We start from the raw sequence: 23,285 nt of genomic DNA, 5'->3' as shown, positions 1-23,285 counted from the left end.
AGGTAAATGGCCCCCTGGGCTGAGAATAGCTGGGACTTGTTAGGCCAAGTAAACTGGGCCTTGTTTCTCTTTGACACTTCAGGAAAAAGTTAATGGCAGGAGCTGATCTCTGCTGGAGTAAAAAGGTAAGATGACCACTTCAATAGCTCTTGGGGTCAAGGAGACCTCCAATGACACATGTACAGCAAGACTCCTAGGGGTCAAAAAGGGGGTGGGTGCCAGGCCATTAAGTCCTGATACCGTCCTGGCACTCTTTGCTCTGGAATTCACCTTTACCAAAAGATATGCACACCTATTGGGGAGGGTCCTATGTCCAGTCAGGTGTGAGAAACAAAACAAGATAATTGGTTAAAAGTAAACAAAGACCTGGAAGAACTGTCCTACATACGTGAGTTAAATTGCCTCTCTGGCGCCCTCCTCAATCAGGGAGACACCCTCACCCACACTCCTCTTTAGGGCATGTATTACTTCTTTGCTTCTGACTTAAATTACTCTGTGTGCTCTTCTGCGTACTGTACTGTGACTCTAACAATAAACTTTATACTTGTTTTCACTGTCTTTGCCTCCTGAAACATTCTTGTTTAAACAGGGGGCAAGAATCAGGGTAGCTTTGCTTCCAGCCTCTAGTTAGTCTAATGGCTAGGATTCCTGGTTTTCAACCAGGCCACTCAGGTTCAATTCCTGAGCAGAAAATTAAGATCTCGCTCCAAGCCATCAGTCACTGTTGTCTCTTCGAGATCACCTCCATTGCAAAGGAAAAATCCCAAACACCTCTCTGCCACAGGGGAACTCAACACAATAGGGAAGGATACCTGGTGTCAAAATACATGACCCCCATTACCAAAAACGTCTCAACTGACCAATGCAAGTACTACAACACACACACAAACAACTAACAAAGAATTAGATGAGAAATTCCACTTCTGTTCCCAGGCCGCCAGAGCAGCCTAGCTCCCTCCCGGATCACAAGCAGCTAACCCCAAAACAATATACACAAATACACAAACAACAAATATGCTACAGTCACACAGACAGAAAATCAGAGGAGGCGTAGTCTAAAATTCCACTTTCACTTCCACATGGAGGAAACCTCCAGATTAGCCCAGGTCTCAAAAGTGAACAAACCCAGAGTGGCTCCCTTCCCACAAATGAAGCAGCCCAAATGCAGTGGAGAGTGTTCCCAGACTGAGCAAGCTGGAGTGACTTACCCCCAAGTGACACTGAATGTGGACCACAGCTCTGGATGTTTCTCAGCTCCAAAGAGTCTTGTGCCCTTGGGGACCGGTGCCTGTCAGGGACAGTCCCTCCAAGATCCCGAGAGATATCAGGGAAGGGGCTGCTATTGTATAGACAGAGCATAGTATAATCAACGTTATTCATACATATTAGGGTATTTCTAGTCTTTTGTTATTATAGAGCCCTGTTGCGAATAGTATTTTATTTATGTTATTTAGAACTTTCCTAGTGTGTCTGTGGGATGAATTCTCACAGATTGCTAGGTCAAAACATAAAAGATGTGCAATTTTGCTAGATATTGCCAAATTCTACTCCTGATGTATGGTCTCAGAAATGAATCAAAATTTCTCATTTCTCTACTTGAGTGCAAACTTAATTACACATCAAATTGTTGCTGCTAAAAATATACAGGTGCACTTATCTCATCACAGCCTGGCCAATAGAGTATCTTGTCAAAATTAGAGTTTTGTCAATGTGGTAAATTAAAAATGAAATTTTAATGTTGTTTTAATTTGGATTCCTTTTATTATAACTAAATGCATACATCTATGAAAAGAACAATTTGCATTTAATTTTCTGTAACTAATACATTATTCCATTTTTTTGGAAATTTTGGTGATTTTCTCTATAATTTTAGGAGATTTTTGATGTTAATAATATAAACCCTTTCTCTGTAGTGTAAGATGCATTTTTTCTTTCCAGGGCCACACTTGTGGCATATGGAAGTTCCCAGGCTAGGGGTCAAGTCGGAACCACAGCTGCTGGCCACTGTCACAGACATAGCAATGTTTTTCTAAAAATTTTATTAGCCAAACGTATCGATCTTTGTCCATATTTTTTTTTAGATTTTGAGTCAGTCCTAAATTATATATGCATTTTATCCACGTTTCTTCTAGTCATTGTGTGATCCCATTTCTTGTACTAAAATGCTGGAATTTCACACATATATACTGTGTGAAAAACCAACCTCAATTTTATCTTTTTCCATTGACTATGCAGTTATCCCAATGCCACTTTTTTTAGCGGGGGAGGCACAGCATGCAGCAGCTTGATATGGGATCTCAGTTCCCAGACCAGGGATTGACCCTGGGCTGCAGCAGTAAAAGCGCCAAGTCCTAACTCTTAGGTAGCTAGTCAGGCATGAGCAGTCCCACCTCATCCTGAATGGGATCATCTTTTTGTTTCCCTCCCCCTCACCTATACATGAGTGAGCCTGACTCTCAAATCCATCATAATGACATTACATGAACCTGAAAAAGAAAAAGACAGCAAAATATAAACTATAGAAAAGATATTACTTGCTGCTTCCTAAATGAATGCATGGTGTCATAAGGAAATATAGGATCCCTCCAGAGCATAAAAATGACTTTAATGTTTATAACAACAGTAGCTAACATTTATTGGGCACTTACTATGTGCCAAGCACTGTTCTAAGTACTTTACATGAATCATCTAATTTTAGGGAACTTTCCTGCATACTTATTCCAGCGCTTATCCTTCCATAAGTTACTTCCAAGGAATTTGGACTCTGGTAATGCACAGTAGCCCTTTTATCAAAGCATCCTATAGTTATTCGTGTTTGTCATGTATGTACTTCCACTCACAGAATTTTTTCCTTCGTGTTTAATTTTGTGAAGGATCTATCTGACTTTGAAGTTTGCCTTGTCCACTAATGCTGTCAGTTGGTGGGCTGACAAGTCTGTAAGCAGTGTACCCAAATCCAGAGGTGATAATGGGCTGCAGAAACAAACCTGAATTTGAGTGGACCTGAGCAATCAGGTAGACTACTTGGTGCTGCCCCTCCTAACCTGGCAGGGACCAAAAGACCACCCAATGAGAAACCTGAGGACAAACACAAGATTTTTTCTCCTCCTTTGCTTATAATGATCCCCAACAATTAAGGGGCATGGTTGACATGGTGATAAACTAGACCCTTGGATAAACTAGATACTTGAGTTTAAAGGGGACTGTCAAAAGTGCTACAATGGGAAAGAGCATGGATGTCAGGTACAGCAAAATTGCTTTTCTAAGCTGTCACATTACTCATGCCCATTAAGCATTATGAACTTATGAGGGCCCGGAAAGAATCTATAAGCCAGGCTGGTTTTCATGGCCATAAATTTGAAGATGGCTCCTGATGTCAGTAATAGTAAATAGTACAAGAAGGTGACTGTAGGGTAGAGGATACACAAAGGGCTGGGGGAATATAAGTAGGGTTCACCCAGCTGAGCAGAAGACATTGGAGAATCACACCTCAGGAGACAACTGAGCTGAGTCCAAAAGAGGTGATTAGAAATAATACATACAGGAGTTTCTGTTGTGGCTCAGTGGTAAAAAAAAAAAAACAACTAGTATCCATGAGGATGCAGGTTCAAAGCTTGGCCCCGCTCAGTGGGTTAAAGATCTGGCATTGCTGTGAGTTGACTTTGCTGTCTTTGGGGTAGGTCTGCAGCTGCAGCTCCAATTCGACCCCTAGTCTGGGAACTTCCATATGCCCAGGTACAACCCTAAGGAAAAGAAAAAAAATACATATAATTCAGAGATGGTCAGTATATTCTAGGAAGGTGGCAGGGCCTAGGTAAAGGCACTTCAACAGGATAGTACATAATGAATTTAGGAATCTGAAAGTAGCCTTTTAATTGCTATTGTTTGTGTGGATAAGGGGTGATAAGAAGTAAAGGTAAAAAAATAAAATAAAAAGTCTAGTGATGGGGAAGTGGGCTAGATCTCAAAGGACTTCTCAGGCCATGTCTAGGAAGTCACATATATCCTGAGACAATGGGGAGTCAATAGAGGTGTTAAACACAATAAATAATTAAAATAATCACTTTACTTTTGACAAAGATGATTATTTCAGATGCTTCAGCAGCAAGCAATTGAAAATTCTGATTCATTTGGTTTAAATGTAAGGGAAATATATTACCTCACACATAGTAACAAGTCTAGAATTAGTGGCTGGTTAAGTCAGCAGCCCAAATATCCTCAAAAATCCATATTCTTTTTATCTTTTCACTCTGCATGCTGGATTAGGCTCATGTGAGAATTCTTTTTTGTTGCAAAGTGGCTGCAATAATTCTTTGCATATTTCCATTCTATATCCAGCACTGTTTATTTCTCAAATCTCCTTGTCAGAGGGCAAAAACTCTTTATCAGGCACACACCCTCAAGGAGAATTTGCCTTGTATCTCCTGACCAGATGTGCATACCACTCTCATGCCTCAATGACTGTTCAGTACAGTTGATTTACATAAAATCAGACACCCTCCTTCAAGCCCGACAGCCCATGGATTTCCAGAAGAAGAAGACTGCCTTAAAAGTGAAATTCCATTCAAAAGAAGAAAGGAGTGAGGTGGCAGTTGAGAAGATGACACATTAGGTCTGCCACAATCACTGGAGTATGGGTAAACACCTGATGCAAGAAGACCTTGTTCTGCTAAAGGCCCAAAACAACGTGTGATGAGGCCTCGTGTGTGATTCCAGGGGTTAAGATAAGAAGGTAAATCAGGGAGATTTTGTGGGTTGGAATCAAAGTAACTTTGCAAAAGTATCTGTACATACACACGCCACCAAGTAGCACTTGCTATTTGGACCTAATTTGGCAACTACTAGTCCTATATATTTCTAGTAAACTCAGAAAGAGAGAAATCTGGCCAGAAGCTGCTTCAGCATGAAACTTCTGCTTCAACATGAAAATTCTGGCAGCCCAGGCTAAAAAGGATCTCAACCTGGAAGCTGCTAAATTGCTGTTTGTTTTACTTAGCAAGTTGACAATGAGAATCTTGAGAGAATCACTACTAAATGACTTGCAGAATAGAGTGCATTCAGCTTCAAAATCTGAATGTATCTATAATTACTGCAAGCCATGTGAAAGCAGGAGAACACTGTTTACATAAACGCAATAAAGGCAGGGTTTCCACTGCATGCAATTTACATTAATAAACCTAATTTTACTAATACAGTCAAACTCTAACATTTACAAGTGCAAATAGCTTAACCAAGATCAGGTGCATCTGCATCCCAGCTGCTTAATTAAAGCAACATTTGAACTATTCAACTCTCACTCAAACTTAAATCAAAACTTCCTCTTTAAAAATAGATTTTTTACAAAATCACTCAGTTTAAACATCTGTTTTCTTTATTTCTCATTTTCATGGCGTTAAACCTGTAAATATGACTGGGCTTCCCTTTTATTCCTGATTACTAGTGGTAGGAAACAGAGACTTTCCGTGTTGGAGCTGTAGGAATCGTGGCTACAGAATTTGTCATAGAGGCTCAGGGTGATGTGTGAATGCCAAAGTTCTTCAGGTTTAGGGAAGAAATGAACCCATTTAGTTCCATATGCTTATACAATATGATGACCATCAAAATTAAAGTCACAAGTTAAAATAGCAGATGCAAACTGATTTCTAGTACAAATACTTTCACTTTACCATCTCAGTAGTGAAGACACAAACCCATTCTTATAGCAGGAACATTTTACCTCAAAACCTTATTGAATCGACCTTGGGTCCACTTGCCCAATACTCAGCAAACCAGTCTACTGACTACTGTGATGAAGGAAAGAATGACCATTATTGCAGGTGCCAAGCAAGTAGAATAGGCAACTCATGCTCAAAAGACCAAAACTCCCTGATGGCCTAAAGGGAAAGGGTTTTTAAAGGCAAGGCTAGAGGTTCAGGCTGTAATATGCCTGATCAGCTCCTGCACAATTCTCTGATTTGTTAATGGTGAGGTAACAAGACAGTGTCAGAGGAGTCAGCATTTTCCATCCTCAGGCTCCAACCCATCCATGGTCTACAGGTTTGTGTCATCACGTAGTTAACTTCTTCCACCTGGTGGGGTTCTCAGCATCTGCAGAACAACTCAAGGATAGTTCAGAATATTATCTATAGCTCTTGAGGAGGAACTAAAAGTGCTTGACTTTGTTTTTGTAGTTAAATTATTGTTATTTTGTCTTTCTTGACTGCTTTCCTTTGCTTCTGCATTTTCTCTCTTCTCTGATTAAATTTGCTCCTTGGAAACAGGGAAGGCCTGGGAGGTTAAAGCTTCTCTACAAACAAGAGCCAGAGTACATGAAGGGGTCTGCTCTGGGAAAGCCCTGCAGGGTCCTGCTGTGTTTCAAAAATTTCATTTTGCTTGGGGGTGCAAATGAGATTTTTTTTCAATGTGGTGAGTAATTCATGTCCCTTCACCTGCCATCATCTGTGAAGCCATCCTCAGAATATAATCTGCTGCTCAGTCTAACAGGTATAAATAGCTTTTTTCCACCATGGGTAACAACATTTTATTGGGTACAATACACAATCTCCATACTTTCATCTGATTTCTTCAGCCACACGCAAATTCAGTTGTTAAGTACTCAGCTTGCTTTCAGTGTAGGCAATGGTTTATTTTTGATATTAGTACTTACTGTGAAAAGAATGCCCATCAGGAATAAATGCTTGTTTTTATAACACACTATCAAGGGTGACAACATTTTAGGCCAGGACACTAAAGGAAAAAGGAGTCTGAATTCACTCTTTCAAGTGTGTTTGTAAATGAAGCCATAAGAAAGATGCCAGGACACTGTTCGAATAGAGACACTTCCACAACACTGGACAATGGGCACAATGGCCCTACATCTTAGAATCCAGTGCCAAGTGCACACTGCACAAGGGTAGGTGAAGAAAGACATTCCTTCAGGCATGGACTACAGACTCTCTGCTTGTCCTGCATCCTGTGATACAGAGTATCTATGGGAAAAATAATCTCCCAAGCATGAGAGATTAGACTTATAATTAAAAAATTCTATTCTTCAAAGAACATAATCAAGAAAGAAAAAGACAACACAAAGAATGGGATAGCACGTTTTCAAACCATCTGATAAGGACTTGCATCAAAAATGTGTAAAGAACTCCAAACTTTAGTAAAAATACAAATAACCTAATTTTTATTTTTTTCATAATTCTAGGTAATGAATTATTTGTTTTAGATTTTGTGTTTATCCTAAAATCAAGTTTATTTATACACACACATATTTTTCCCCTCAATTTTTTTTACCTAAGTTTATTTCCAATCCCTACCTCAATTTCAGCATCTCTACAGGGATAAACAGATTTTTAAATTTCTAACATTAAATGTCACCAAATAAATTTTAAATGGGAAAAAATTGAAAATTTCCATCAGAACCAAAGGAACTCAACAGATTCTATGTAAATTGAAGATGAAGATGGTATATATCATGTTAACCACTAAAAGAAAATTATTTGAAATTAACATCATGCTTAGCTTTATGCAAAAGCATTCACACTGAGATCACAATGGTAATGTATGCATTTGTACAATATACACATAAAGGATTGAAAATTAGCACAAATTACATTATTTTATTTTATTTGTCTTTTTAGGGCCCCAGCCACGGCATATGGAGGTTCCCAGGCTAGGGGTCTAATGGGAGCTACAGCTGCCAGCCTACGCCAAGCCAAAGTAACGTGAGATCTGAGCCGCACCTTCGACCTACACCACAGTTCATGGCAACACCGAACCCTTAACCCACTGATCGGGACCAGGGATAGAAACTGCCACCAATGGTTACTAGTTGGGTTTGTTAACCACTGAGCCACGATGGAAACTCCAATTACCTAATTTTAAATGGGTAAAGGATCTGAGTAAGTATTTATCCTAAGAAGATACATAAATAAATGGTCAAAGCACATTACAAGATGCTTGACATCATTAGTCATCAGGAAAATGTAAAATAAAATTGCAGTGGGATACCACTTCATAGTTACAAATGTTAAAAATTTATCTTTTTGATGTGGATGTGGAGAAACTGGAACTCTCACCCACTGCTGGTAGGGATGTAAAATGCTATAGTCACATAGCAAAAAAGAGTTTGTCAGTTCTTTAAGTTTATAAACATGAAGTTAACATATGACCCAGCAATCCTGTATTTAGTTATATACTCAAGGGAAATGAAAACATAGGTCCACACAAAAACAGGTACACAAATTTTCAAAGCAGCATTATTCATTATAGACAAAAATATAAATAACCCAAGTGCCCATCAATTTATTAATAGATAAATAAAATGCAGTACATTCATACAATGAAATATTATTTGGCCATAAAAAAGAGTGAAATACTGACATATGCTGCAACAAAGATGGTGCTTTAAAACATTATGCTAAGTGAAAGAAGCCAGTCATAAAAGACCAGATATTGCATGATTTCATTTTTATGAAATATCAATAATCAGCAAATCTATGGCAAACATAGATTTGTTGTTACCTAGGGTTGGAGATGGAGCTCAGAGAGGTAAGTGAGCTTATATAGGTACAGAGTTTCTTTTTGTGTAGATTATAGTGCTTCTAAACTGAGATTGTGTTCATAATTATGTAACTCTGTGAATACGCTGAAAACCATTTCAAATGAGTGCATTTTTGATATGTGAGTTACATCTTAATAAAATTATTATTTAAGAAAAGAAAATTTGTTTCCTAGTAGGTTGCCAAATAAAATATGGAACACCCAGTTAAAGTTGAATTTAGAGTTAAAAAAATGAACTTTTGGTTTTAACTATGTTCCAAATATTTTATATGTAATTGCTTATAACAATTATATAAGATTATGATTTAAATGTATTAAAATTATGTTAAAATTCTACTTATATAGTTAATTATTCATTTTTATCGGAAATTCACATTTCACTGGTAAGTCTATGTTTTACCTAGCAATCCACAATGGGATCTAGAGAAAGGTGAGTGTCTGATGGGGTGCTGATAGGCAGGATTAGCAGTAAAAGTGTGGAGGTGAGCTGGAAATGTTGTATGAGATTAGTCTAGAAAACTAAACAGAGATCAAATAGTCAAAACCTTTGATCGTGAGGCTGAGTAGCTTGATGTCCATGCTGTATTTAATGGCTGCCAATCAAAATTTTGTGCAGGGCAGTGAAGAGATGAAAGAAGTTTAGAGTCATGTGGTTTAGTTCATGCCATTGATAGAGAACCTGGTGCCCTTAGCAATCTATGAACTCCTCAAGATCTTGCCAACAGTCATACTTGATGAGGTTGAAAGTGGAAGAAACAATGCTGGGGACAAGTGACTTTTGCCACCAAAGTAAATCTCATAAGAGTTCACAATGGAGCAATGATAATTGAAAGAGAAAAGAGACAGTGACATGGGACATTTCAGATATGGAGATGAAAGGGTTCTGTTGGATAACTGGATGTAAACAGCTAGAAGTGAGAAATCTTGAGAGTCCCAAGCCCCAATGACCAAGAGGCTAAAGCAACCACTAATGGGATGGAAAAACAGCAATAACAAATATAAAGAGGAAGAGAAAGACTGGTTTTGGACTCTCAGGGTTTGAAGTTTTGGAGTAGAGACTGGTAACTGTTAGCACACACTATAGCTGTGAATGCAGTGACAGAGAATGGTAGAAAATTGGGCCAAGGACTGGACTCATATGCGCTTCCATTCACTGGATGACTGGAAAAGGTTACCTGTGAAGGACAGTCAGAGTTTAATTCAGACTGTAAGGTAAGAGAAGTTGAAGAAGTGTGATTTTTTTATTATTCAATGACTTTTATTACATTTCTAGTTGTACAATGATCATCACAATCCAATTTTATAGGATTTCCATCCCAAACCCCCATCGCATTCCCCCCACCCCCCAACCTGTCTCACTTGGAAACCATAAGTTTTTTCAAAGGCTGTGAGTCAGTATCTGTTCTGCAAAGAAGTTCATTGTGTCCTTTTTTTAGATTCCACATGTAAGTGATAGCATATGATGTTGGTGTCTCACTGTCTGACTGACTTCCCTTAGTACGATAATCTCTAGGTCCATCCATGTTGCTGCAAATGCTGTTATTTCTTTCTTTCTAATGGCTGAGTAATATTCCATTGTGTGTATGTACCACATCTTCTTTATCCACTCCTCTGTTGATAGACACTTAGGTTGTTTCCATGTCTTGGCTATCATATAGAGTGCTGCCATGAACACTGGAGTACATGTATCTTTTCGAGTCATGGTCTTCTCTGGATAGATGCCCAGGAGTAGGATTGCTGGATCAAATGGCAATTCTATTTTTAGTTTTCTGAGGAATCCCCATACTGTTTTCCACAGTGGTTGCACCAATTTACTTTTCCATCAGCAGTGTAAAAGGGTTCCCTTTTCTCCACAGCAGAAATGTGATTTTTAAAATATCAGTATGTTGTATCAACAGTGACATACATCAAAGAGAGGTCTCACAAATAAGTTGAAATATGTCCTTTGCTCTTAGACATTGAGAAATAGTTTTATGTGAGTTGTGGGTAGGGATGGAGGAGTCTGTGCAGATGATGAGACTCCAGAAAGGAAGAAGTGCCCAAGAGAAGCAGAGATGGAATTTTAGGAAGTGGTAATTGCTTCAGGGACGTCAAACGAGGCACTTGGGTTGTTGGCTCTTGGCTCTTCTTACCTTCTCTCACCAACACCTCAACAACACTGGTGGTCTAACAGGCTTCACTCCAGGTCCTGTTGCCTTTTCTGGCCCCCTACACTCTAGTTACAGCACTGTCTTCCGAAGCCAACACTCTGTCCACAAATGGAATTCACCGCTGGAAAAGAACAGCAGCAGGAAGCAGATCACACCCATGTTTGAATGGCCATCCTCAGCTGTCCTGCTGGTAATGTAGGGATCATGTGATTCATTTAAGTCTGTGTGATTGAGTCAGTCAACACCACTACAGAGTTGTAAAGAATCGCAAATGATTAAAGAAAAAATTAAAATGAATGAGTGTTTTATTGCTGGTAGTATCACCAGGCAGGAACAGCATCTTCCAAAGGTCAAAATAGCAGGAGTCCATCTTTGTTGGGGGTTAGATGAAACACAGTTAAGACAAAAAGGAGGATGTATTCTGACCATGTAACTCATAAATGAGCAATGTCACCTTCTACATCCGATTTCTCTGAGATTTACTGGAGATTGGGTTTACTTTCAAATGTCCAGATTTATTCAGTTCTGAGGTTGGTCACGGCATTCCAACAAGAACAGAAATACGGATTTCCCGTCGTGTCTCAGTGGTTAACGAATCCGACTAGGTGCCATGAGGTTGCGGGTTTGATCCCTGGCCTTGCTTAGTGGGTTAAGGATCTGGCGTTGCTGTGAGCTGTGGTGTAGGTCGCAGATGCGGCTCGGATCCTGCGTTGCTGTCGCTCTGGCATAGGCCGGTGGCTACAGCTCCGATTAGACCCCCTAGCCTGGGAACCTCCATGTGCCTCGGGGAGCGGCCCTAGAAAATGGCAAAAAGAAAAAAAAAAAAAGGAACACAAATACATCTGTGACATGATACCACAGGACACTGCCTTAAACATGGGGGCCTTACAGACTCTGATTTAATAACTTTACATGGTAACTTTGAATTAACAATAAAACTTTTTAACATAATTGCTTGTTAGACTAATGTAACTTTTTCATTAATTCTATGATTTTTAAGGTCATGCATTCTATTTTTCTGCATTTGCCTGGCAAGTCACAGAGGTTGTATGTGCTTTAGCCATAACGCAGGCAGTGGGTAAGAGGATGGAGAAAGAGAGGGGTCTAGGTATCTTCAGCCATACAGAAGGGCTATTGGTTTGGACTCGCAATGACTGATCCTGAACAGGGAACTAAGATGAGCCAGCAGACTGAGTGTTGAAATGCCTTGAACATGTGCAAAGGGAGCAACTGGGGCAGGGAGCAGGGGAGGGGAAAGCAGGAAGCCTGGTGATAGCAGCCAGCAGGTGACAGAAGACCTGTTCCCACACCCAGGTCCAGCAAGAAAGATCTCCTCAGCTCAGACCCATCTGAGAGTTCTGACAGCTCAAGGAAGTAGCCTTTAACTATCTTCCTCTTACTGTATTAGCTGAATAGGAATCTGAAGCTGGGGTTCAGAGCACACTGAAAGCTGCAGATAGGAAGGTAAATATGCCTCAGGAATGAGCAAAGGGTGCTTAGCATAAAGCAAGGGAGGGGATCAAGTTCACCCTAAACACTCTGAGAAAAATAGGCTGAGAGTTTAGGTCCTGAGCAGAGTGCTAAGAAATCAAACAGCCTGGGAACTTTCTCCAAAATGGGAAAAAGCCTTGAAAGCCACATCCAGCTCCTCTGATAAAGGACAATAATAGCATGAAAAAAGAATGAAATAATGCCATTAGCAGCAGCAGCATGGATGGACCTAGAGATTATCATACTAAGTGAAGTAAGTCAGACAGTGAAAGATGAGCATCATATGGTATCACTTATATGTGGAATGTAAAAAGAGAATAAAAATGAACTTATTTGCAGAACAGAAACAGACTCAACAGCCTTTGAAAACAAACTTATGGTTACCAAAGGGGACAGATGGGAGGTTTGAGATAGAAAGACTGGAGGTTTGAGACTGGCATATGTACTCTGTGGTATATGGAATAACTGGCCAACAGGGACCTAGCACAGGGAACTCTGCCCAGTGTCCTGTGATAATCTATATGGGAAAAGAATCTGAAAAGAGGATGGATGTATGTACATGTATGGCTGAGTCATACACGTTATACAGCAAAAATTATCACAACCTTATAAATCAACTATACCTCAGTAAAACTTTTTAAAAATGGAAAAAAAATAGAATGAAGAAAAAAGCGGCTCAGTGAAAACTAAACCAAGAGTAGCTATAGGAAGAAAAATGGAACAGAGGATATTTCTTTGCGGAAATGAGAATTGTCCCTTACTTTTTTTGTATGATTTCCCAGATATGGACCATATAACTGATCTAGGTTTCTTGCCTTTTTCTTCTAAGTACTTACATTTAGAGATAGGAAAATTCAAAGGAGGTATGAGCAAGAGGCAGTGTGGTCAGCAAGCCGGAGGACTGGTTGGGGTGGGGGAGGGGATCTATTGGCAAAAACCCTTTTGGAAAAGAAGTTTTGACTGAATTGGCTCAAAAGGCTTGATTCAGGATGTCATGAATCCTCAGCATAGGCTCCAGTGTGACCAATGGGATTTCATTCTGGCTCTCAGGGCTCCAGGCACAGCTACCCTCTGCACAACTTTGAGTTTCATTGTCTTAAATGTGCCCCACAGAGCAGTGAGAATACTGGTTTGGGGTTTTTGTGGGGGTTTTTTTGTCTTTTTTTTTTTTTTTTTTTTTTTTTTTTGGTCTGTTGCTGTTGTTGTTGCTATTTCTTGGGCCGCTCCCGCGGCATATGGAGATTCCCAGGCTAGGGGTTGAATCGGAGCTGTAGCCACCGGCCTAGGCCAGAGCCACAGCAACGCGGGATCCGAGCCGCGTCTGCAACCTACACCACAGCTCACGGCAACGCCGGATCGTTAACCCACTGAGCAAGGGCAGGGACCGAACCCGCAACCTCATGGTTCCTAGTCGGATTCGTTAACCACTGCGCCACGACGGGAACTCCGGTTGTTTTTTTGGTTTTTTGTTTTTGTTTTTTTCATTAGGGCAGCTTGAATTCTTGACTCCAGAGGCTTTGTGCAGTCTTGCCCAGGAGAAGGATTAGCCCAGCCTGAACAGATGACTCCAGCAGAGAGAGAGGACTTACCATTAAAAACGACGCTTTCATGCCACCCTTTCCCCAGTCCTCACCAACACTGGCTCATTTGGTCCCCTTTTTACCCTCTTTTTGTTTTTGTTAAAGTATAGTTGATTTACAATGTTGTGCCAACTTCTCCTGTACAGCAAAGTGACCCATATATATGACCAGTCATACATATATATATATATATATATTCCTTTTTTTAATGTTATCTTATATCATGGTCTATCCCAAGATATTAGGATATCATTTGGCCCCTTTTAATAAAAGATAGAGGCTTTTATATACTTGCTTTGCTAAAAATATTCAGACACTTTCTATCCTTAAGTCTTTTCATTCTGTAAGTGCTCCTCCATTTGAGTAGCCTGTCTGCAAGCAATCCCAAAGAGAATCTTTTCCACCTCCTCTCTCATAAGCTACTGCCTTGCCTTGGAGAGTCAGTGCTGTGTTCCATCTCCTTCTGTGGACTGAGAACATGGCCATCCACCACATGCAGCTCCATAGTGTCTAGAGTCTGGGGTATATTCTATATTCTCCCCTCAGGGGTAAGAGTCAGGATTCAGAGACTCTCTAGGACTAAGAAACACTCTGGCCAATGACAGAGCATCTCTTTATGTGTTAACAAAGCCACACAAAGGGCAGCCTCCATATCCTGGGATTGTGTGCTTCACCATTCCCTTGGTGGATACATCAGGGAAGTGGCATTTCAGCATCTACCTGATAGATGTCATCATAGGCAGATGGTTACATGATGCCTGAACCCCAAAGAGGAGGCTAAAAGGGAAGCTACTAGGGGAATCTTTCAGTGCCAAAGCACAACACTGACCTGGGTCTTCTGATCATGTACCTAAATGTCACCTGAGGAGGGAGGTTGTGATGCTGAGAAGGACCTGACCACTGTGAAGGGATGGGAATAGTGGGTAAGGGAGCTGTATTTTTCCCTCTTATTTATGATCTAGTCAGCATGTCCCCTCTGTTCCTTGGCTAGAAATATCTAAGACTACTTCCCCATTCTCCTTACTAGCTAAGTAAACATAAAAAAAGTTGATTGAAAATAAAACAAAAAAAAATAACTCCCAATATTCCTTGGGTCACAGTGGTTTTGCTTTGACTCAACTTTCCTCAGGACTAAAACTCCATTGTTACTGATACAAGATCCTAGACCTGATAATGAGGGGGCGCAGATGTCCAAATTGCTCTGTGTCTGATTCAGGACCAGGCATTTACTGAATACCTGCTGATTGTTGGTTGGGTGCTGTTGGAAACATCTGGCAGTAATCTTGGGTAAAAAAGCAAGGTAAGGAACCCACCAGAATAGCATGAATGTCTAGGATAACTAGACTTGGCCCACACCCAGGCAATCTGAGTGGGGTAAGGCACTTAGTAAAGGAGGAGGTCCGAGCACTTAAAGGCTATAGGCAGTATCATTCCTGAGTATTTTATCTTTATGTAAATTTGTATTTCATGCAACCTTATGTGAATAAGTTCATATTAATACCATCACTATACCAGGGAGCACAAAATAAGTATGTATGGGGTAAGAGATTTGAAGGGTGGGGTGGTAGTGATGATTCTGCAAAACCCTGGGATTCTAGCAAGAAATAAATGAAAAATTTGTGAAATAAAATCTATCATGATGTTATGGTCAGGTTCAAGAGGAGAGCCTGAGGTCCTGGGTGTGATGAGATGAAAGGTTTGCTTCTTTCTTCACTGCTGTATGGGCAGTAAAAATATAGGGAGGCCTGGCAGGTCAGCACCTGTGTGATGGGGAATACAACTGGGGTGGATGGGGAGAGGTGTGCCCAGCAGGCACCAGGCATCGCTCTCCAATCTTAGCCTGTGACCTGGAAATTCAGGACTGTCCTGAAGGATGGGTACTCTTATAGGATAAAGGACATAAGAGCCTGGGAAAGGGGCACTAAGACTGAGCCAGCCAGAGTAGGAGGTTAGAGCCCTTATTAAGAAGTTTCCTCACCTTTATGAGTGAAATAAGTACTTGCCTCATATGATTGTTCTGAAGATTAAATGAGATCATATATATAAAGTGGTTAGACATGATACCATAAAACTCCTAAAAGAGAACATTGGCAAAATAAGTCTCTGACATAAACCATACAAATTTTTTTTAGTTCAGTCTCCTAAGGCAACAGAAATAAAAACAAAAATAAACACATGGGACCTAATCAAACTTATAAGCTCTTGCAAGGGAAAAGAAACCATTAAAAAATGAAAAGACTACCTACAGAAAGGGAGAAAATAGTTGCAAACAATGCAACCAACAGGGCTTAATGTCCAAAATATTCAAATAACTCATACAACTCAACAGCAAAAATCAAACAACTCAATACAAAAATGGGCAGAAGATCTAAATAGACATTTCTCCAAAGAAGTCATACAGAAGGCCAGTAGGCATATGACAAGAACTCAACACCACTAATTATTAGAGAAATGAAAATCAAAACTACCATGAGGTACCACCTCACACTGGTCAGAATGGCCATCATTAACAAGTGTACAAATAACAAATGCTAGAGAGGGTGTGGAGAAAATGGAACCCTTCTACACTGTTGGTGGGAATGTAAATTGGTACAACCACTATGGAGAACAGTATGGAGGTTCCTTAGAAAACTAAATATAGAACTACTATATGACCCAGCAATCCCACTCCTGGGCATATATCCAGACAAATTTTCATTCAAAAAGACACATGCACACTTACGTTCATTGCAGCACAATTCACAATAGCCAAGACATGGAAACAACCTAAATGATGTTCATGGACAGTTGAATGGATTAGGAAGATGTGGTATGTATATATATATATATATATATATATATATATATATATGCAATGGAATACTACTCAGCCATAAAGAAGAATGAAATAATGCCATTTGCAGCAACATGGATGCTACTAAAAATTCGCATACTAAGTGAAATAAGTCAGAAAGAGAAAGACAAATACCATATGACATCACCTATATGTGGAATCTAAAGCATAGCACAAATGAACCTATCTACAAAACAGAAACAGACTCACAGACATAGAGAATAGACTTATGCTTGCCAGAGAGGAGGGAAAGGGAGTGAGATGGATGGCGAGTTTGGGGTTAGTAGATACAAACTATTACGTTTACATTTAGAATGGGTAAGCAATGAGGTCCTACTGTATATCACAGGAAACTATATCCAATATATCCAATCTCCTAGGACAGACCATAATGGAAAATAATATATATACTACTGAGTTACTTTGCTGTATAGCAGAAATTGGCACAATCAGGTAAATCAACTACACTTTAATAAAAAATAAAAAAGTAGTTAAGACTGTGACTGAAGACATTTATGCCTTTGGTTTTACATTCCCTATTTTACAGATGACTGTTCTGAGGCTCAAAGTAAATATTGAATGGCATCTGGAAAAATACTGATTCCGCCAGACCTGCCTCATTCCACATTTGTCTTTTCACACACCCTGCTTCCAATAACAACACAACACATCCATAACAAAGACGCTTGAAATCAGAAGTCATTTCCACTGGTTCAATAAATACTTCAAGCTTATTCGGAATCACTCCTCTTACACTTTGTTTTGTGTAGATATGCTGGAATTAGGAACATTGAAGCAATTATCCATGAAATTATCACTAAATTGTAATAGCAGGCCTGTATAGTAGTATTTTACATGTAAATTAATAGTAGGTGAGTTCAATAGGACTATCTTCAAAATCAGTCCCGAGAAATTCATAATGAGAGACTATTTATTTTAGCAATCCCAGAAACCATGCAATATGTATAATTACTAAACACAACAAGAGGAAAAAAATGTACCTATCAGCAAACTTACATACACAAATAATCCCTTGAAATTTATATGGTTTTAATTTTAGGAACAGATGTTCCTTTTTATCATCTTTGCTGTATTTTCACATGTTGTTATTACTTCCTATCTAAACACAGTGTACATTAGTAGAAGCAACTCTCCTTAATTTAAACCTGAAAGATCATTAGAAAATCCATCATCCTGTCTGATTGTAAAGGTGACGCCCTGGTCACTCAGCATCTGAACCAGTGGATAATGTTAGAGAAAACATATCATTAGAACAAATTGACTGGAAATTAGAGGCACTGGCCAAGTAAGCTTTGGCTCTGTCTTTAGTTTGTCAATGGAACACCTTAGGCCAGGCTGGGTGCTTTGGGGAGATAAATGATAGAATCATTATTAACATTCTTCATAAAATTTTATTGCCCTTAGCAATTTAAATTAATCCCACTTTGATCCTTGCTATGAAGTGAGCAAGGAGTTTAGTCTCACTTTACAGAATAATTAATCCGAAGTCCAGAGGTTTTACAACAAATTCCAAATCTGTCCCACATCTGAGATTTGATCACATATTTATTGACTCAGTGTGCATCTATTCCTCATATAGAAAGGCCTAGGAACTTAGTATCTGATACAGAAATTCACTGTATTGTAGAATGAGCATAGTAATATTCAATACATACCAGTCAAATAAAGAGTAAGACAAACTGTACAACCTTGAATAACTTTAGTTCTGGCACAGCAGACAGTGGGAGAACAGAGACCAAGAGGACAACTTGGAGTGGGCTGCAGTGGGGGCACCTTCAAAACTGGGGAAGAAAAGGATGGATCCATGGGTGTCTGAGAGAGAAGTTAGCTTCCAAGATGCGTCCCAAGGAAGGAAAAGGCAAACACCAGGCTGAGAAAAGGAAAGTGCATTTAGCGTAGGCAAAGAATATGAACATCACGAAGGCTAAGAAATGAGAGGTGTGTTCAAGAATGGTGAATAAAATATTGAGACTCACACACCAGGAGCATGGCATTGAACCTGAGGGCTGTGAGGAAGCAGCCACCCTGGGGCACATGTGCTCTGTCCTGCACCTCATGGACTGTCTAGATCAATAGTGCTGTGTGGCAAGTAAGTTACTAGCAAAAAGGAGAGGACATGCATTTGCCAAATTCTTTTATAAAGCAGAAAGTGTTAAGGAATCCCTTAAGACTTGATTCTTACTTGCATTCTGATACTCTCCTTCAATGGGAGAAAAACTAGGGAATTGTATATATGCCATAATCTTTATTTTTGGTGATTTTAGGATGATGTGAGACCCAGAATGCTCACAGATCAGCCTCAAATCTCAGCTATTCCTTCCATAATATTCACCATTAGGGTGCCAACCACATCTCCAATCACCTGGAACCAAAGACTCTCAGAATGTGAAAATTTTAATGCTGAAACCAGGAAAGATCCCGTATTACCTGAGATGAGCTGGTCACACCCTCCCCATTTATGTACAAAAGTCACTGGCAAATAGAGATCAAGGATTCTTTTACCACATGGGGATCATGCATTATTCTTGAGCAAACAAGTTTTGGTGGGGTCGGGTAGAAATAAATGGAAAGCCCTTAGCACACCATATGCAAAATTATGGAAACTGAGGAGACCTTCAAGAACCAGGTCCAGGACTGAGCGGTAAGCATCTCAAAGTTCAGAAAGATGAGAAAGGTGCAGGGAAGGAGCCCAAAATGAGGTGGCTTATGAAGTAAGACTTCAGAAAGCTAAGGAAATGGGGTATTATGAGAAGTGACCAACTTATCAAATGCTGCTGAGAGGGGAGGAAGATGAGAACTCACAACTGTTTGTTCATTTGGCCTCATGGAATGTTCAAGCTGGAAAGAATGGAAATAGACAAAACTCTTCTGATCATCAAGTGGAAGTGAGTTGGGAATAATATGGTTGGATACCACTGACCTTCAGGGGCATCTTTTGCAGTCCCCTTGCCCAATTCTGGTGGTTGGTGGATGATGGCTTCTGTCCAGCATGCTCCTCTTACTTGCTCATATGAGTTTTTCTGGAGAGCATTTTCCAATGTAATTCTTGTTTGCAAACCTCAGTCTCAAGAACCTGTTTCCCATGCAACTGAAGCTAGCAATCAGAAGGGTGAAATAGAGGGAGGGTAGAGTGTATGCAAGAGAGAAATTACAATGTTGAATTACAAAATACAGGTAGAGTTAGGGAAGAAGTGAGACTCTTAAGCCTTGGGGGGAGTAAAATCTGGGCTGTAATCCTCTAGATGCCAGAGTCACTGTAGTGCTGGTACCAGAGAGTGTGCACTGGAGAGTGACGAAGCAGAGCTTGCCAAATGAGATGCTGGCATTGTCGATAACAACAGAATCAGAATGATAGCATTGTCAGTAACAATAGAATCTAAGGTTAGATGGTGGCTGAGGCGAGGTGCAGAATAGGAACACTGGCAGGAAGATCATGGGGTTGAGAGCCCTAGAGGTTCTGGAACTAAGTGATTATTAAAATTATAAGGAAGTGAGTTCCCATTGCAGCTCAGGGGAAGAAAACCCAACTAGTATCCATGAGGATGAGGGTTTAATCCCTGGCCTCATTCAGTGGGTTAAGGATCCAGCATTGCTGTGAGCTGTGGTGTAGGTCACAGATGCGGTTTGGATCCACCATTGCTATGGCTGTGGTGTAAGCCCAAAGCTACAGCTCCAATTTGAACCCTAGCCTGGGAAATTCCATATGCCATGGGTACAGCCCTGAAAAAGCAATAAATAAATAAATAAATAAATAAATAAATAAATAAATAAATAAATAAATAAAGGAAGGAAGGAAGGAAGGAAGGAAGGAAGGAAGGAAGGAAGGAAGGAAGGAAGAACTGCATCAACATTGGAGAGGGTGAGAAAGGAGCCAAATTCTCAAGGAATGGAGGTCAGCAGCCCAGATGAACAGCTAGTGGCAAAGCCCAACAGTGTGAACTTCCATGGAACAGGGCTTTATTTTAGGGATCTTGAACAGAGCTTAAGCTTTTGCCTCTTTATGCTAAACTCCCTCCATATTTTCAGCAGGATTTTCTGTCACAGTTTCCAGGCCTTTCTTACTTCTGCTTGTTTATTCCTCATTCGCTCTCAGGTGGGTAGGGCATATTGGTCCCGGAACCACTGCTTTGTTTTCACAGAATTGGGCTGGTCCTTGAAGCAACCCATTATGAGTTACTGATTCTGCTGCTTTCTGTGACAAAGCAAAAAGAAATCTTTAATGGGCATTGAAACATACACATCTAAATGGATCATCACTTTCACAAAAAGGTAACTTCAGGAAGCTCACATGTTCCTGAGTGATACTACTGTTGTCCAAACTCTGTTTCTTGTTGATGTGACTGCAGGCATTCTTTTGAACATTGTCTTTAGTGTGTCGAGATACATTCTTTGTAACTTTTTTTTTATTAATGGCTGCACCTGCAGCATGCGGAAGTTCTCTAGCTGGGGGTTGAATTGGAGCTAGAGCTGCAGGCCTATTCCACAGCAGGAGCAACACTGGATCTGAGCTGCCTTTGTGACCTACGCTGCAGCTTGTGGCAATGCCAGATACTTAACCCACTGAGTGAGCCCAGAGATCAAACCCACATTCTCCCAGACACTATGTCATGTTCTTAGCCTACTTAGCCACAACAGAAACTCCCTATACTTTCAAGAAATTTTTATTTTAAGAGTTTTAGATTTACAGGAAAAATGCAACATCAGTACAGATATAAACATACCATTTTTCCTATTGCTAACCTTTTATATTAGTATGGTACAAATGACAAAATTGAACCAATATTGACAAATTATTACTAGCAAAAGTCCACACTTTTCTGGATTTCCTTAGTTTCTACTTCATGTCCTTTACCTATTCCAGGATCCCATTTTGGACATCATATTGCCTTCAGTAATGTGTCTCCTAAGCTCATTTTGACTACTACTTCTTAGACTTCCTTTTTTTTTCTTTTGTCTTTTCTAGGGCTGCACCCCTGGCATATGGAGGTTCCCAGGCTAGGGGTCTAATTGGAGCTATAGCCAACAGCCTACACCACAGCCACAGCAATGTGGGATCCTTAACCGACTGAGCAAGGCCAGGGACCAAACCTGCAACCTCATGGTTCCTAGTCGGATTCGTTAACCACTGAGCCATGACAGGAACTCCCTAAGACTTTCCTTAGTTTTGATGATCATGACATTTAGAGGAGGACTGGTTAGATATTTGCAGAGGGCCCCTCAGTTGGGATTTAATAGATGTTTTATATGTAGTGGTAACCTATTTTAATTTGCATATTCCTAAAATGACAAATTATGTTGACCATCTCTTCATATGCTATTTGGCATATGTACATAAAAACTCTAAAATCTCAACAAGAAAGCAAATTTATTTATAGGCAAGTTCATTCAAATCTGTTGCCCAATTTTTAAATTGGGTTGTTTAGATTCTTATAATTGATATTTAAGTTTTGAAACTTTGGATACAAGACCTTTACACAAACATATTCTCAGTTGTTGACCTTTTTCTTTTTTTGTCTTTTTAGGGCCGCACCCATGGCATACGAAAGTTCCCAGGCTAGGGGTCAAATCAGAGCTGTAGCTGCTGGCCTACGCCACAGCCACTGCAACACTAGATCCAAGCCACCTTTGTGACCTACACCACAGCTCAAGGCAACATGGTACAATAGTCACATTCATTACCATTGAGCCTCAAAAGGAACCCTGACTTTTTTCTTAACATTGTCTTTCAAATGCAAAAACTTTAATTTTAATAAAGTTAAACTGATCTATTTTTTTCTTTCATGGAGCACAATTTGAGAGTTATACCTAAAAGCTCATCAATACCCTCAAAGTCACACTGATTTTCTCATATGTTTCCTTCTACAAATTTTACAATTTTTTATCCTATATTTAGGCTTATGACCTACATTTTGAAATAATTTTGTGAAAGATATAGGTCTGCATCTAGGTTCACTGTTTTACATATGAACCTCCAATTGCTTTAGAACTGTTTGTTGGAAAGCCTAGCCTTTCTCACTGCATTGCCTTTGCCTATTGTCCAAGATCAGTTGATTACTTTTTCATGGGTCTATTTCAGGGCTTTCCATTTTGCTCAGTTGATGTATGTGGTAATTCTTTCTCAATGTGCTGCACTGACTACTATACCTTTATAATAAATGTTGAATTAAATATTGTGAGTCTCTCAACTTTGTTCTTTTATTTTGACTATTTTAAATACTGTGCTTTTTCACATAAATTTTAGTATCAAAATTGACATCTACAAAAGAGTTTGAAGGAACTTTGGGAAATTATTGAATCTATCAATTAAGATGATAAGGAGTAAAATCTTAATATTGAACCTTCCAACACCTGAGCACAGTGTATCTCCCCACTTATTTAGATAAGTTGATTTATGTCATCTGATTTTATAGATTTCCATATATAAGACCTGTAATGTTTTTAGATTAATATGTATTTCATTTTTGGTGCTATTGGAAATTTTTTTAATTTCATATTCTTACCAGTCATTGATAGGGAAGCGTACAGTCAAGCAATTAATTTTTATACACTTTTATCTAGGTATTGTTTATATATCACAGAAGTCACCAATTAAAATGTGAAACTTGATGACTTTAGTGTGTCCAGACTTGTACAAACCTCAACACAATGTAAGTTTAGGACTATTTT

The sequence above is a fragment of the Phacochoerus africanus genome, chromosome 3, assembly GCF_016906955.1.
Source record: "Phacochoerus africanus isolate WHEZ1 chromosome 3, ROS_Pafr_v1, whole genome shotgun sequence".
NCBI lineage: Eukaryota > Metazoa > Chordata > Mammalia > Artiodactyla > Suidae > Phacochoerus > Phacochoerus africanus.
The sequence above is the reverse complement of the archived record's forward strand: the minus strand, read 5'-3'. Positions refer to the sequence as shown.